Source organism: Mytilus galloprovincialis, chromosome 1 (assembly GCF_965363235.1).
Source record: "Mytilus galloprovincialis chromosome 1, xbMytGall1.hap1.1, whole genome shotgun sequence".
Classification (NCBI taxonomy): domain Eukaryota; kingdom Metazoa; phylum Mollusca; class Bivalvia; order Mytilida; family Mytilidae; genus Mytilus; species Mytilus galloprovincialis.
The window spans coordinates 46,262,247-46,278,117 of record NC_134838.1 but is presented as its reverse complement, the minus strand read 5'-3'; the positions used below and the strand labels follow the sequence as shown (position 1 = coordinate 46,278,117).

The window sequence follows — 15,871 nt, the reverse complement described above, 5'->3', positions numbered from 1 at the left end:
CTCAAAAACAATGCGATAATCCTAAACTTTCATTAGAACCTATAACTTCATTATATGTGGTGCTACTCAACACGGACCCATCTTATTCCATATCTTCATATCATTTAATGTTGTATATATATTAAAAATGTCTCTTATGACATGACAAAAGATCTCCTTTCATAATAAAATTAATCTTCTTTGATATAAGACGAAAGGATCTAATCTACCCCTTACCAATCCTCTTACTGTCTCTACAAGGTTTTCTCTAGAAATTAATTTTCAATATTGAACTTTTAAAACAGAGGAACATGTTGAAAGCCTCGTCAGCAAAGACATGAATAAACAATATGAAATCTGTCAACAATGATAAATCAGAAGAAAAATATTATTCAGTGTGATTACCACCTGTCAGGGCAGGTTACCTGTCAAATATTAAATCAACAGGTAGCATATCTATTTTGTCAGGTTATAAAAAGGTCATCACAGCTGTTACTCTTCAATGCTTTTAAAGTGGACAAATCGCTTTTAAAAGATCATTTTACTGACCTCCTGTTGCAACATCAAAAGCAGACATTTCTATTTATTAATAAAAGTGCATTTCTCTTTCTGTCTGGAGTTTTTAATAATTCAAATCTTCATTTTGGTTTTTAGTGGTCTTTCTACTTATTCTGCCATCAAATGGTGTAAACAACATGTGGAAATCTGATTATGAAGTCCGATAGAATTTCTAAAAACCTGAGTAATTATAGAATTTGAATGCAGTTTTTGAATAACATTGAATGTTTTAGTGATAAGAGAGACATTGATTTATAATATTTTCTATGATTACATATGCAACATCTACTTTATAATATCACTGCACTTTGTCAATCTTTTATAAAACAGGAAAACACACTCTCATTCAATCAAGAAAAAAAATGTTTTGTCTGTGAATGATGTAAATTATTGTTTTCAATGAATTCCATTGCTTTTGGACTTTATGAATATAAGATGTCTTCCTGTATGATTGCAAATGATAGAAACAACTGTCCACAAGAGACCAAAAATTATAAATGTAGAAACTAGATTGCAAATGATTGAAACAACTGTCCACAAGAGACCAAAAATTATAAATGTAGAAACTAGATTGCAAATGATTGAAACAACTGTCCACAAGAGACCAAAAATTATAAATGTAGAAACCAGATTGCAAATGATTGAAACAACTGTCCACAAGAGACCAAAAATTATAAATGTAGAAACTAAAGGTAAATGTACAGCCAGGCGACCGTGAAAGGGCTGTATAGCCAGTCAAGGTCGTTAAAAGTTCCATTTGTTGAATGTACAGCCTTCAACAATGATCATAACACAAGTGTTACATTGTAAGCCATAAAAGGCCTGGACATGAAAAAAAAAGTCACAGGCTTGACAAAAATCAGATGAAGAAAGGTTTCATCACCAGATCAGCACAAGGCATAAATAAAATTATTACAAAAGGACTTTAAATAAAGAATTTTTCTACACTTTTTACTTCTCTTTCTCATTAATATATATACCTGTTTAAAGAATTGTGATGTTCATCAGTAAAAGTCCCTACAATCAGCTTGTTAAAGCCATTTTTTCTGCACTGTTTTGCACTGAATTTTGTAACAATATTTGTAAAAAACAGATGCAAAAATAAAACAAAATCTGTTTTAATCGCATCCCTTAATCATTTGCTAAATTACAGTAAATGCATATTAAGAAATTTGATATAGGCATCATGTACTCCAGACATCTCAATTCTATAAAATCTATATCCTTGGCAAGTTTTAATTGCATCAGATTTATAAAATACAATATTCAGACTTTGTTTGACTGACAAGTCACTATGAAAACAAACTCCCATTTCATCTTCACGAATACATTGAGTGTTTCTAAATTGCAAAAAACATGCAGAGCGTATTTAAAACATTATCGGAGACCAATTTCATTAAACATTTTTTCTCCAACAAATTAATGAAATGAAATGAGTACCCACATGTTTTTTTGAATGACACTTAACAAGGTGACGTTATTTCCAATCTTAGACTTCAGATCTGCAAATCAATTTCTAAATAGATTTCCTATCCACAAAGAAATACTATTACTATGATGTTAAATGAAATTTGATTTTCTTGGTTATAAGTCCCAAGCTTTTCTGACATGCAAGGTTTTTGTATAGAGCTTTTATGATCTTTCCTTTTTCTGTACTTAGTTAACTAATCAATTCTATTATGAGGAACAATAAACTCATTTTTGTTGACAATCTTGAAGTCAGGTTATGTAAGGTTCAACCTCTTTTCAGTACTCATTAAGCTCTTTGATGCAAGAAAAAAACAATAGGAGAGAAAGTCAACCAAGTCTAAAAATAATATGATACATCCAAAAAAAAAAAAACAACATCAGACACCAAAGTCTCTGAAGAGTAAAAAAACAACATGATATTTAAATTTTTTTTATAAATAGTTAAACCACTTTTCATCATTTACTATTATTCATACTGAAGTAAGAATATTCAGCTTACAGCACAGTAGAATACTTTTAAATCACCTCTTCAAGAAAGGCTTCACAAGATCAGTACAATCCAATATCAGTCTTAAACTTTAAGTTTTACATGTAATCTTTTTTCAAATCCCATTTCTCTCATCTTTAAATTTTGTCAAGTTTCATCTGTTTTCCCCCTTAAAAGCTGGCAAACAAAGAAATATAATGCTCTTTGCAATATGATTTAAATGTCTACAGGCTGGATTTTTAAGCCTCCTCAGATCTTATTAAAGATAATTCTTTTCAAGTCTTTTTCATAATAATTTTTTTGTGAATATAATGAATCCATAACGATTACGAAAATTACCCTCGTAGCTCAATACCAGACTTGTATCTTCAGCTCAGACAAGAAAATTATAAGTTCCAGTAAATGTCAACATAGACCATAATCTCCTTAGGACATAAAAGGCAATGTTGTCAAAATATTAATAATATCACAGGTGGAAAGAAATCTTCAATTATTGTATTCTCCAAAATCATATTTGTGACTTGCAGACAAATAATCTTATTGATTCAGCTGTGAAAATGTCTCAAAGGAAAATAAATTTCTTACTCAAATTATCGGTAACATTTAAAATATTAATTATAGAGAAATTACTTCTTAATAAAACACTGATATCACTCAAATTATTAATAAAGCTGCCAAAATAAACACGATCCAATTCCAAAATACAATTTCCTCCAAAAATGAAACAAATGAGACAAATTATGAATTATCTTATTTAATCAGCTTGATCACATTCTGTCAACACAAAACACAATTTCTTGTGACGAGACTACTGGATTAGGTTTGATATATTAATAAAGTCCAGTAAGTGAACAAACAATCAATTATTATTCAATCCCAAAATAATCGCCTTGATGAGTATATACCAAGGCACAAAAACTAATCTTATTGAATCAGCTGACAATATTTTCCCGTCTATCTCACACAATTCAATTCATCATAGTGGTTGCTTAGGCCTGTGCATATTTTGGTTAGAGTAACCATTTCCAATTAATAGATACCAATCTACCAAAGCAAATATTATTTGCAGATGAAATTCAAACAATTCTCCGAAAAAATTAATCTATCGTTCTAGTATAACAAAGGTCAGGAATATTGATTAGTGGTGGAAGCTTAGGTCATAAACTACTCACTGGTTTATGAATATTTTATAGTTTGACCATAACACAGACATGTGTTTTTATCTGGTTTCTTTGCAATAAAAATGAAAACTTTCCAGGCTAACATATGGCATGGGCAACTCTCCAAACTACCTGCAATTGGAAGTATTACCGGTAATCAAACAATACAGCAACTGTCGGTTTTTACTGAAATCATTTTGTTCTGAACAAAACATGCACTTTATCAAACAGAGTTGCTTTATGTTGCTAAGTATAATGCATACTAAGAAAAATTCAATATCTGTTATTTTTTTGTGCTTCCTGCTGTGATTTTCATTTCAATCTCTTTATATCAGGTTTTGGTAGTTATCATGTAGCCTATTTGCAAAAAAGAATTTATATAATTTCCAATATTTTCATTTTGCTGCAAAAGAAAAATATCTGGCATATTTTTTCTCCGAGTAACTAGCTGTTACACCATGCAATATTATGAAGTGACACAACTGCTCCATGTTAGAGGAATGTTGAGCATTCACAATCATGTTTACCAGTAACCCCCTCACATCATGTATGTGCCTATACCAAGTCAGGAGCCTGCAGTTGAGTGGAAGTAGTTGTTTCATGTTTGTCATATCTATTTTGTAATAAATTATAGGCTGTATAGTTTTCTCATTTTAATTGTTTCATATATTTCATGTTGGAGCTTTTTATAGCAGACTATACGGTATGGAGATTCTCACTGTTAAAGGTCCTACATTGTTCCGACTTTGATACAACCAGTCTTTGTTCTTCATGCTAAGTAAAGAATTTTAAAGTCTTAGGTTAGACCCAGCCAGGGACCAAAGACCGCAGGACTGCAATCAAGGCAAATCTGCTATGATGAGACCACAATGTACTTTCAGTAACTGAAGGAACTCAGATATCAATATGCACAAAATACTCCACAGTACAAAGAAATTGGCAGAATTCATTTGTAACTTTTATCTCCTACTCACAATTCATTCAGAATTCGATCTAGAAATATTCTAATTATATGAAATCTGACCCATCATTTTTTCATTATGTATGCTCCAGAATCATATAAAATATGAAATATTGATGAAGAAGTAAGGAAATGACACCAAAAAATGAACTGATTCAAACATATTGCTCAGTCTGTTATGTAAATGATCATAAAATATCCATTTCAAATGATTTTTATAGTTTATTGCAATACTAGAAATGTACATCATTGTCCAAGGTTAAAAGGATTCCAATGAGGAAAAGTAATTTATGAAGCCTGAGCATATCATACTTAACGTGAATTGCTCTAGTCTAGATCTTGCTAGGTCCTTATACCAAGTTTCATATTCCTGTTTTTTGTTGAGTTTTTTGCCTGTTTATTTCCTTAATATGACTTTAAACTTTATAAACAGTATACCCTTTCTCTACTTCTTTGTTTATTTGAATATTTGCCGTCTCCTGTAAGCATTTTGAAGCAAAAACAATGACTGATTCAGTATCAGAGTTCATGTGTCCTGAAAGGGTGATGTCTTTTGGGGATTTTAACCTTGCATGCTAGCAGATGTTACAATTCTGGCACTGAATATCTGTCCAGTACAGAGTTGATATTCATTTTCAGTCTCTTTACTTACTAATAAGGAAGATAGGGAATTTAAGTGTTACAGGTATGACACAGACTTTGTGTCTACAATGTTATTCTTTGTGCCTGAATCACAGGAAGACACTTCACATTATATCCTCATAACTTAAACCTCCCATTATGCAATTGACTTGTTAATAACTTAAGATCTACTAATAAAGAATGTCTTTAAGAGTTTCAAATGATACAGAGATTTTGAACGAATGTCACACAGCAACCCAACAGTATTAATTCTAAGAATATGTGTCCATGAGATAACATGTTGCACTCATTCAGTTTGACCATCACATTTTCATGTTCTGAGTGAATCTTAATATCCAAGTCAAACCCTTATTTTGGCATACATTTTTAAAGGTTTGTAATCAACATCGATATACTACTACATGTAGTTTCAAATTGATGTGCTCAGTCAAAATTTCATTGTAAAGGACAGAAAGACATGCACAGACTGGAGAACACAATGTCGATCCCTATTGAAGGTATTATGGCCACAAGAAAAGAGATCTAGAGGTCACTATAAGTCCTTTAACGATTGTCAAGCAGCCAAACTATGCAGCATATCCTTTATCATAAAGTAACTAACCAATATGACACCACAAAAATCATTGGAAATCTTAAATGAATTTTATCTTAAAAGTTTTTCTTGTCACATTTGACATTTTGTCTGAACAATCATTTTCAAAGATTAACCTTTTCTTTTCAATAATAACATTCATGCAAAGTCATCAATATCATATATTTAGTGCATGTTTCAATGCCAACAGGAAACAAATAATTGTAACTGATTTCTTGATTTCTATCTGTTTTCAACAAAATTGTGAATTTATCTACTCATCAGTGGTCTCAAAAAGTATGTTCATGTAGCTTTCTTTTCAATTTCAACATGTAACATGACATTCTTCGTGTAAAGTCTTCATGCCTGCAGCAAATTGACATTAAGGTTTCTTGCTAAATCTTCTCCACATGGGAAAAAAGCTTGTCTATGACATTGATTTTTCATGGACTTCTCTAACTTAAATGCATGTTATCAGTCTTTTACTTAAAATGGAAAAATAATCTAAAGAAGAAAAAGACACCTTTGTGTCATTAGGAGACCTTTAAAAGAAGTCTAGACATAGTGCTGTCTAGGGTCACAACAAGACTGTTGGGGGAAACATAATATGTTCACTCTTTAAGAGTCTGGTCAGATTTAAGATTGGAAACCAAACCATATCGGTTTTACAGGCTGTAATCATTACTTCCACTTACGGGCCAAAATCAAAAACTCAAACACATCAAACTAATGGAAAACAACTTAAATGTCAAATTCTCGTCTTGAAACAGGCATATCCTTATGAAGAAAATGGCAGATTAAACCAGGTTTCATTGCTTCGCTAATCCTCTCACTGATATAACATAAAAAAATCTATAAACCCTCTTTTTAGCTATTTATACAATGATAAACAGACTTTTAGCTGCTTTAAGTCCATGGATACAGTTATAAACCTTTTTTTAAGCAGCTGTCCATTTGTACAGTAAAAAAAAAAACTTTTCTTATCAGCTTATTCCATATATATAGATATAGTCATATAGCCTCTTTTTTTAGAAGCTTATTCCATTAACGGACAGTCATTCACCAATAAATTTTAAATTATGTCACTTCCTGTTAGTGACCAGACAAAGAAAATAATTTTTATTCAAAACCTTTTTTTTTGTCTCCATCTCAATTGCCTTTCTTTTTTCCTATTAGGTGGTAAGTTTTAAACCCCATAAAACTTCAATAACTCACACTATATTTATAACAACAATTGGAACCTAACAGATTATAAAACCACACAAATTAAAATGCCTGCGAGCTTTATACAGCTTATCAAAGAACATGATGCTTAATTTAGTTAAGGATACAGAAACGCTTTCCATAATTGAATTTACATGTAATCATCGATAATTCATGGAGATTTTTCTAAGAATGGCTGTCAATTACTTCATGAAGAATTGATTATTTAAATGAAACGAAAAAAGTCTAATCCGAATTTAATGATTGTGTTTCCTTAATTAAGATGAGCAGAGAAAATGTCTGGCTTGGTTGTTCAGTGTCATTTAGTATTAGGACAAGGAGTTTATACATTCCCATACAACACTGCAAATCTTAGGTAAAGTTGACGGAAGTGTTTTGGGATTCAATAAAGAAAAACAAATTTGTCTGATCATAGTTTCTATCAATTTTCCTATTGATAAAAAAAAGAAATTAAATCAAATTCAAAGAAGAAAATAACATTTGTGTATTTAACCCCTAATTATCAAACTGATTGAATTCAAACTCTTATTTCACCTCTGAATCATTAGATTTATTACGTTGAATTAGTATTGAAAGACCTTAAGTAATCAATAGATGCTGATCTATCTATCAGTTTGGAATTACTGCAATTGAATATAAGGATTTGAAAGTGGAATGACTAAACCCATTAAAATACTAGTTGGTCTTATTCCACACATTTATTGTACCATGGTTTGTACTACATTCAAACTACATACTATTTGGTACTTTTTGCCAGAAGAAAAATAATGTAAATATGTCAAACTGAAATAGATCTTTCCTTGTACAAATACAGCAATAATATTAGAAAATCATGAAAATGAATAACAGCGTATACACCTTACTGTCCTTACTTTGGGTGTTAATGTAACATATTATAGTCAGTTCTGTTGAATTGATTCTAGACTTTAAATGCTTTAAATAAAAGCTTGCAATTGCAATAAGAAGTGGATCTGTTATTGTCTTTCATAAATGAACTTTTGGTGACATAATTTTGCTACTATTTCATTGACAGTTTTCTTACATACAACCAACGTTTTTCTTTGTAATGAACATGTATTTGTTACTTGAAATAGATTATATTCTATACTTCAATTTCACCTTAATGTTTGGTCCTTGAGAGAACTAGTTTAGTTTTACAAATTTCATTGTTTAGAAACTTAACAAACGGATGAGACATAAGTTTTATAACTTGTGTCTCTTCCGTTCGAGATGTGCAGATCTTGTTGATAGTAAATCATTTACAAGTTTTGTACTCATAAACAACTTTTTTATTTACACCAAGATGTCCTTAAATAAAATTGGATATCTATTTAATCATAATTATCTGCATTAAATAATATTTGCATATACAAGTGTGTGCCATTTTTTTTTATATACAAATTTTGCTTCATCATAAAAAGCAGTCAATTTTATCTACTTTTAACAGTGTAGATCTTCACTTTTTGTTTATTGGTTTTCTGAGTCAATTTTGTCTTATTGACTATCACATCACATCTAGTTTTTTTATATATTCACTCGTGTATCATCATGTTTTATACTTATAAATGAAAAGAACTTACCTTCAAAGCAGTCAAATTTTAGCTCAGGTTTACCAATGCACAAGATTTTAACCTGAACTGTACATTCTACATCCGTTTTTTGCCAGTGTTAATGTGTGACAATCACATCTTCAGTTTTAGTCAAGAACAGCATCCTGTTAAAACTACAAACAGGAAACTTAAATTAGTTGCTGATCAATTAAGGGCTTATTGCCCTCTTAGAAGGAATCAATCTTTTAAACAAATGAAATTATTTATTCCTTTCTGGAGTATCTGTGGTACTCAAAACATGATCTGTATTCATATCATAAATCCATGCTTCTAATGTAACACTAGAAGAAACTATGAAAATCAATGCTTACACAAGCAAAAAAAACGCCTCAATCAATTCTGGTCTCTAACTAAAAAACAATGCATTATCCTTTTAGTTAAATCATTTACAATGATTGCCTCTATTTTGTTCCAATCTTCTATAGAAATGGAGGTGGCGATCGTTTTTCTATATCCTGGCTTTGAGCAGCTAAATAGCATGCAGTCCAGCAGTTAAAAGTCAATGCACCAATTAGATATCCCATAAAACAATTCTCTGTCACAATAATACATTGATATTTGGAGAAACTTTGCCTGGTAAATGTAACGATAATGACTCCAAGTTACATCACAAGATAGGGTAGATTTTCATGAACTCTTAGCAATTGATCAATAAACAATTACCTACAAATTTATTACAGTTTTGATTGTTTGATTACCTGTTGGGCTATGTACGCTGTATATAAACCCAGGTAAAACGTCAATCATCCATTTATCGAGGGTGACAAAAAAGTATTAGGTTACAGTTACCGGTAACAGGGTGGTAGTGATTTATGACAACTCTTGAAAGGAAATCAATCTACTAATAAATTGACAAAAGTTACTAAGTACCAAAAACCAGATAGTGAGCAAGACACGAAGTCTAAGTTTATACATAGCAGCTCATTTCATCTTAAAATTTTATAAAATAATGAATACTCCATTTGTCACTGATGTTTCAATTTTGATCTTTTTAAATAAAGGATCATTGATTAAATCTCTTTTTTCAAGACTTTTTATAGAAGATGACCTAAGAAGCAACACCAAAAGCATGTATTTGATTAGTCTTGAAAAAAGAGATTTAATCAATGATCCTTTATTTAAAAAGATCAAAATTGAAACATCAGTGACAAATGGAGTATTCATTATTTTATATAGAATCATTTCATAACTTGTTATCTGTATCAAAGTTTACTTATTTTTCAGGTACATACATATCAAAGGGTGCCTTAAGTTATGAGAGTTCATTTTTGGTATCAGGCCCCCACCTTTTAAATTTGTGGGACCCACATCCTTCAAAAATCCAGACATCTTTTTGGTCTATTCTTCAAATAAAATTTAAAGAGAAAGACTTAGTTGTCAGATTTCATCTGATGTGCACTTTAATGTTTGTTTCAATGAAACATGTTACATATCATTTCATTCATAGGAATTAAGGTACAAATTAAGAGGCAAAAATTCAAACTCATTTTTTCAAATTATTTTCAATTTTCCATTTTCAGAGTTCTGTAATGATGATTAATTTGTTGAAATAACTTCAGTTTCATGGTTACCTCCATGAAGTGACAAAAAGTTTAATAAAAATATAAGCGACATATAACCATAACTATTTGCTGCACACATGCAGATAAATCATATAGGACATAGTGCTTGCTATGATGGGAAGTGCTCTATCAATTATCTTTTCCCTGGCAAAAAAATCATTTTGGCAACACTTGTGCTATATTTTAGCCAAAATATACCAGAAAATTGCTTTTTTATAACTAAAATTTGGTAAATCTCCAAAATTTATAATTTCACTTCAATAATGTCACACTCTATCAACCTAACACCAGTTTAATTTGAGCTAGTTACTTATACATTTTCTTAAATCCTTTATTTAGAATGTAAAAAAAAAAGTAAATAATGATTATCAGATTTATAATTATTTCTGAAAAATTTACTGTTTATATATACTGTTTATGCCTTCAAAACATATATTCCTTTGATCACACAAAAAAATGCACTAAATTTACTCTTTTATTGCAATTATCTAACAATTTCAATTATAACAATGCACTCTGCATAGTTGGAACTCAAAGTTGGGCGTCCCCATTTAAGTTTTTTTGCATTCTTAAACATGGATCTCATAATTTCAATTTGAACAACCCAAAAATATTTGATAAAGTTCAGAAGTAATGAAATGTAATATTAACTCCATCCTGATAAAAAAGAAAGCAAAAGTCATTAGAACAACAGTCATGATTGTCTGCCATATCAATATGCTTGATTGTACCTATTAACTATGCAATCATTTCTTCATGGAACATTAAAATAAAGTAGTAAATGCATGCAAAATTGAAGAAAATGAGAGCACCTGTTTATTATTTATCCAAAGTGAAATCAAAAGATATTAGATGATTGCACCTGAATCTCATGAAAACAAACAAATTAATAGACCTTGACAGAATTGTCTGTGAAATAGACAAGATAAAGGTAATTATTACCTGAAATCTAGATACACAGGTTGTCCCAGGTGTTAAAAGGTATATTTAAATGTTTACAATTATAATTATGGGTAATCGTGTGGAACATTTAAGGTCACACTCCAAATGATGACAATCTTGTTATAAAATTTAGTTCACCTACCCCATTCATAGACATATTGGTTATATTTATCAAGGTGACTGCATATAAAAGATAGATTTCAAAAGACAATTTAATATAGAATTTGATCATTTTAACTATCAACTGATATAACCATTACAACCTGTTACAAAATTCAGCCATTTAAATCAATAATGAAGATTCAAAACAAGTATACACTGAAAGCTATATAGCATAGAGGTACATGTAGCTGATATTTCATTTCAAAACCTCAGACTGACCCCTAAAAGCATATTTTCTAATTTAACAAAAAAATATGGTTGCATTACTTTCCATTTGAAAATAACGTTTTCTTCTGCCCTATTCATTAACACAATGATATAGAATCATATTCAAAACAGTTTGGCTGTGGCCATTGATTGACGACCTAAATTATCCCATTTACTGGGACATATTAGGTGAACTATGTCTGTAACGACCACTGCTCACTACTTACTTATTATAGAATTTAAACCGTGGGGTCATCAAAGGTTCTTAACGCCTTTAATAATAAAAAACTCGAAAAATTAATCAGGAATAACCTTTATATTTTGATTTATATTATTGATATAAATCAAAACATCGTGTTATTCCTGAGTAGTTTTTCGAATAACTTTATTTATGTGTTGAGAACCTTTGGTGACCCCACAGTTTTAGTGTCATTAAAAAGTACATAGTGAGCAGTGGTCGTTACAGACAAACATTCACACAATCTGTCCCAGTCAATGGGATAATTTAGGTCGTCAATCAATAGTCACAGCCACACTGTTTTGAATATGATTCTAAAAGTACCTATACTGCAATGTTAACACTTTGATTCTGGGTTGATATTTTCTCCAAGGCATTTCTAAATAACCTATGCTTTGGTTCCTTAAACTTATCCTAATCTGGCTAACATGTTAAACCCCGTCCATTCTGTATGTATGTGCCTGCCTGGGGCAAGTTAGGAGTCTGTTATTCAGTCGGTTGTCGTTTGTTGCTGTGTTACATATTTGTTTATCATTCATTTTATTGAATATCAACTAATAGGCCGTTAGTTTTCTCATTGGTAAAGTTTTACATTTGCCATTTCCAGGCAAAGCTGATTATATGCAGTATGTGCTTTTCTCATTGTTAAGGCCAATACAATGACCCGAATTTCTGCGTCATTTAGTCTCTTGTGAAGAGTTGTCTCATTGACAATCACACCACATCTTCTATTTTATATGTATATGTATTGGTTCCTTAAACTTATCCGGATCAAGTCTGTATGTTCATGCTACAGCTCTTTGATTTACCATCATCAGAAATATGACGGCAAATCGGGCATATCATTTTCTGTACATTTAAATCCTCTAACTCTACTCACCAGACATTAAACTTTCAATCTCGGACTATTTATGGTTATGTCGATTTCATTAATTTCCAGATATTCTGAAACAAAAGAAGACAAATAATGAGTTATGGCCACTTCTTTTAACGTTCCATCACCTGATACCCACCAATTTGTTGGCGTTCACCGACCTCACGACTTGATCGGTTGCAATACATCATTCAAAACTGTCAATTTTCATTTCTTATTCATTTATTAGACAAAGACAATTAAGGAAGAAAATACAATATTTAAGTGAGATAAGTGGCATGATCTGCAAATGATAGCAAGCTGTACTGATGCCAGGATATATTGATACACTAATCATTCAATCAGAAATTAGTTTAGATAATTCTGTTAAGATAACTATAGAGTGAATATCCCATTAGTGAGGCATACATGTCTCAAATTTTGTAAGATATTTTCTCTGAAATGGAACACTTTAAAACATCACTTGACCCTTAATGTGGCTAATTTTTTGTTCTCAAATTGAATTGGGAGTTCAATAAAAAAAATCCACAATTTCATTTCAGTTTTTTTTCACCATGCTTGTTATAAATGCTAATATTGAGTTGATAGTACTCCGTGTTGGTAATTTTCTACCATGAGAGATATATGGACATATTAACTGTCATTGTTTATGTTTGTTTGCTTTATGTATTAAACTCAATGGCTTCAGTCATTTTTCATTGTGAAGTGTATTAATGTTTCTCTTACTGAAGACTTGTTTGGATCAAGCATTTCCCTTATTCTATGTCTATTTCTGTCACAAAAACTTAGAGGCTGGTCTGCTATATTTCATGGTGGTAAATATTATATTTCAAACACATAACCTTTGACTTTGAGATAATCAAAACCTATCTTCTCGATTATATTGGATTGTGATACTGAATATAAACACCTGGTGAATGAGAAAAATCCTCAAGAAAAATAATATTTTAAATAAATACCAGAGATAGCCAATAACTCCTTGTGCCAAATTACTGATCAATTTATATGACTATTGTTTCTAGAATTACATGGGAGACCACATGTGTTCTGGAAATAGTTCAAATGTTGGCTCAATTTGTTAAAAAAAAAAAAAAAAGGCAAATACATATGATAATTTATAATCATCTGCTATGATTCTGTCTAAAGTAAGACAACAAATATATAATCAATCCTGGCTATAAAATTTGAAAAATCTTTCCTGTCAGTGGTGTATTGAATTATTCTTTGACCATACACTATACATATATAAATTTAAACAAGAACATAATAGACAGAGTCTGTGAAAACAAGAGTACCAATTATTATGAAACATGTTTGTGACCTTGACATGTAGACAGACATTCCAATCTTATATTTACATGAAATCCTCTGTCATGGGCAACAAATATTACAAGTATTATAATAACATCAAAACATTCAAAAGTTCGGAACCTTAGACACAACTTGCCCTTACACAATCATACAAACAGTACTGACAGAAAATAGATACAGACAAATATTGCATTTCGTTTGACCTTGCATATCCAATGAGTGCTCTGATTGCTGCAAACCAACTGAATGATCACCATTAGGGTATCACTCTTTGCTATACTATGCTTCTAATGGATGCATTTAAGCATTTGTTATCTTACAGTACTTAATCAAGCTAGTTAAAAATACAGACTATACATAAGACATTTGTAACTGTCCAGTTAATGAGACATAAAAATGAAATATGGTGTGATGCCATGCATATTTAACAGTGGCATATACCATAATTAATAAGCAACTAATATACTACACTAAATCATAATAGTTGATGGGTAATGTGATAGTAAGAGACACCTGACTATAAGGTTTTTAGTACAAACATCCAGGTTTGGGGAAGAGTTTTAAGCCCTCACCACATATATATTTTACCCACTTTACAGACTATAGGTACCCGTAGCAAGCAAGGAGTCTTTTGTCATGTCCTGTGAGTCGTCAGTTTGGATACTTTTGTTATATTTGTGTTTTGCTTTTTAATGTTTATGGAACAAATCATACTGCAAAATTGCTTCAGGTGTGGATTAAATCTAGCTCATTTATTTAACATATTTTCACCATTTAATTTTATCTATTTATTTATTTATTGAAGAAATGCATGTCTATTCCCCCGAGCGATTGAAGGCATATGAATAATGCCAATACATAGTACTACAGGGTGCACTGAATGTACATAAAATGACTTTTTTCCTGTTTGGCTGTAATAGTCTCCTTAACTTGTCACATTCTCATACTTGAAAATAAGAACCCTGAACTCTTATAAAGGGCATTTCAACAAGAACAAAAATAAAGAATTATAAAGATATTGGTATCTACTTCAATTAGAATTTCTCGTACATAATTTTGTACACTAAGGGATTTCTAGTGTGACTTTTTTTATATATAAAGATTTAGTGTCATTACAATATGAATAGAGATGAGAAAGAGTTTAAATCTGGGATTAAATACAGGAAATCAGAGATAACATATCAGTAAATTACATTTCAACTTTTATATGTATTCATATAAATACTCTGATTTAAATGTGCCCTAAATAAATAATAATAGGTCTGATGAATGTCTCAAAATAAACTGAGACTTTTCAGGTTGTTAACTGAAATTACTCATGAACAGGAAATACTTTGCTGACCTCAGTACTTCTTCATGCAGCTTTGTTGAAAGTGGAAAACCCACATTTTAATTCCAACTTATACATTATGTACATCTTGATCAATATATGTAATTTAAGTTCCAAGCAAACTTAATACAATATTAAGTTACTAGTTGTTTTATTTCGTTTTTGCATAATTACACAGGTCAAATTCATGCATTTTACAGGACCCTCTTTAACTTTGTTTCATTTCGTATAATAATGACAGGTTACAGATTCCCAAATTAGTAAAATAGCATATTTAAATAAACAACATTATAAGTCTAACAAAAATATCTCTATTTTATATACTATAATCTTATGTTTACTTTATTACAAATGCATTGATTAATTGTTGCCTGCATTAAATGTACAGTGGCAAATATTTCATGCATGTTTAAGACTAGAATAAATTAACAATAATTCAATTATGGTAGCAGTGGAAAAGGAAAGAAAGGATTGCACACTTTGACTATCACTTAAACTAGAGATAAATGAGATGTTTTTGTCTTGTAACACAGGCCACTGTAACAGACCCTTAAGAGAGCTTGTTAGAAGGGTTATTTAACAT

The 15,871-nt window shown here is 30.7% G+C and overlaps 1 protein-coding gene across 4 annotated transcripts in view; it reads right to left on the bottom strand.

The window, feature by feature from the left end:
• LOC143075957 (plexin-A4-like) overlaps window positions 1–15,871 on the bottom strand; it is a 124,237-nt gene that overhangs the window by 56,896 nt on the left and 51,470 nt on the right. For all 4 annotated transcript variants that reach the window (XM_076251577.1, XM_076251570.1, XM_076251560.1 and 1 more), the window contains exons 3-4: window positions 12,654–12,718; window positions 8,633–8,775 (exon numbers count right to left, since the gene is read on the bottom strand). The gene's annotated coding sequence lies outside the window, so the exon portion shown is untranslated. The remainder of the gene's footprint in view (window positions 1–8,632; window positions 8,776–12,653; window positions 12,719–15,871) is intronic.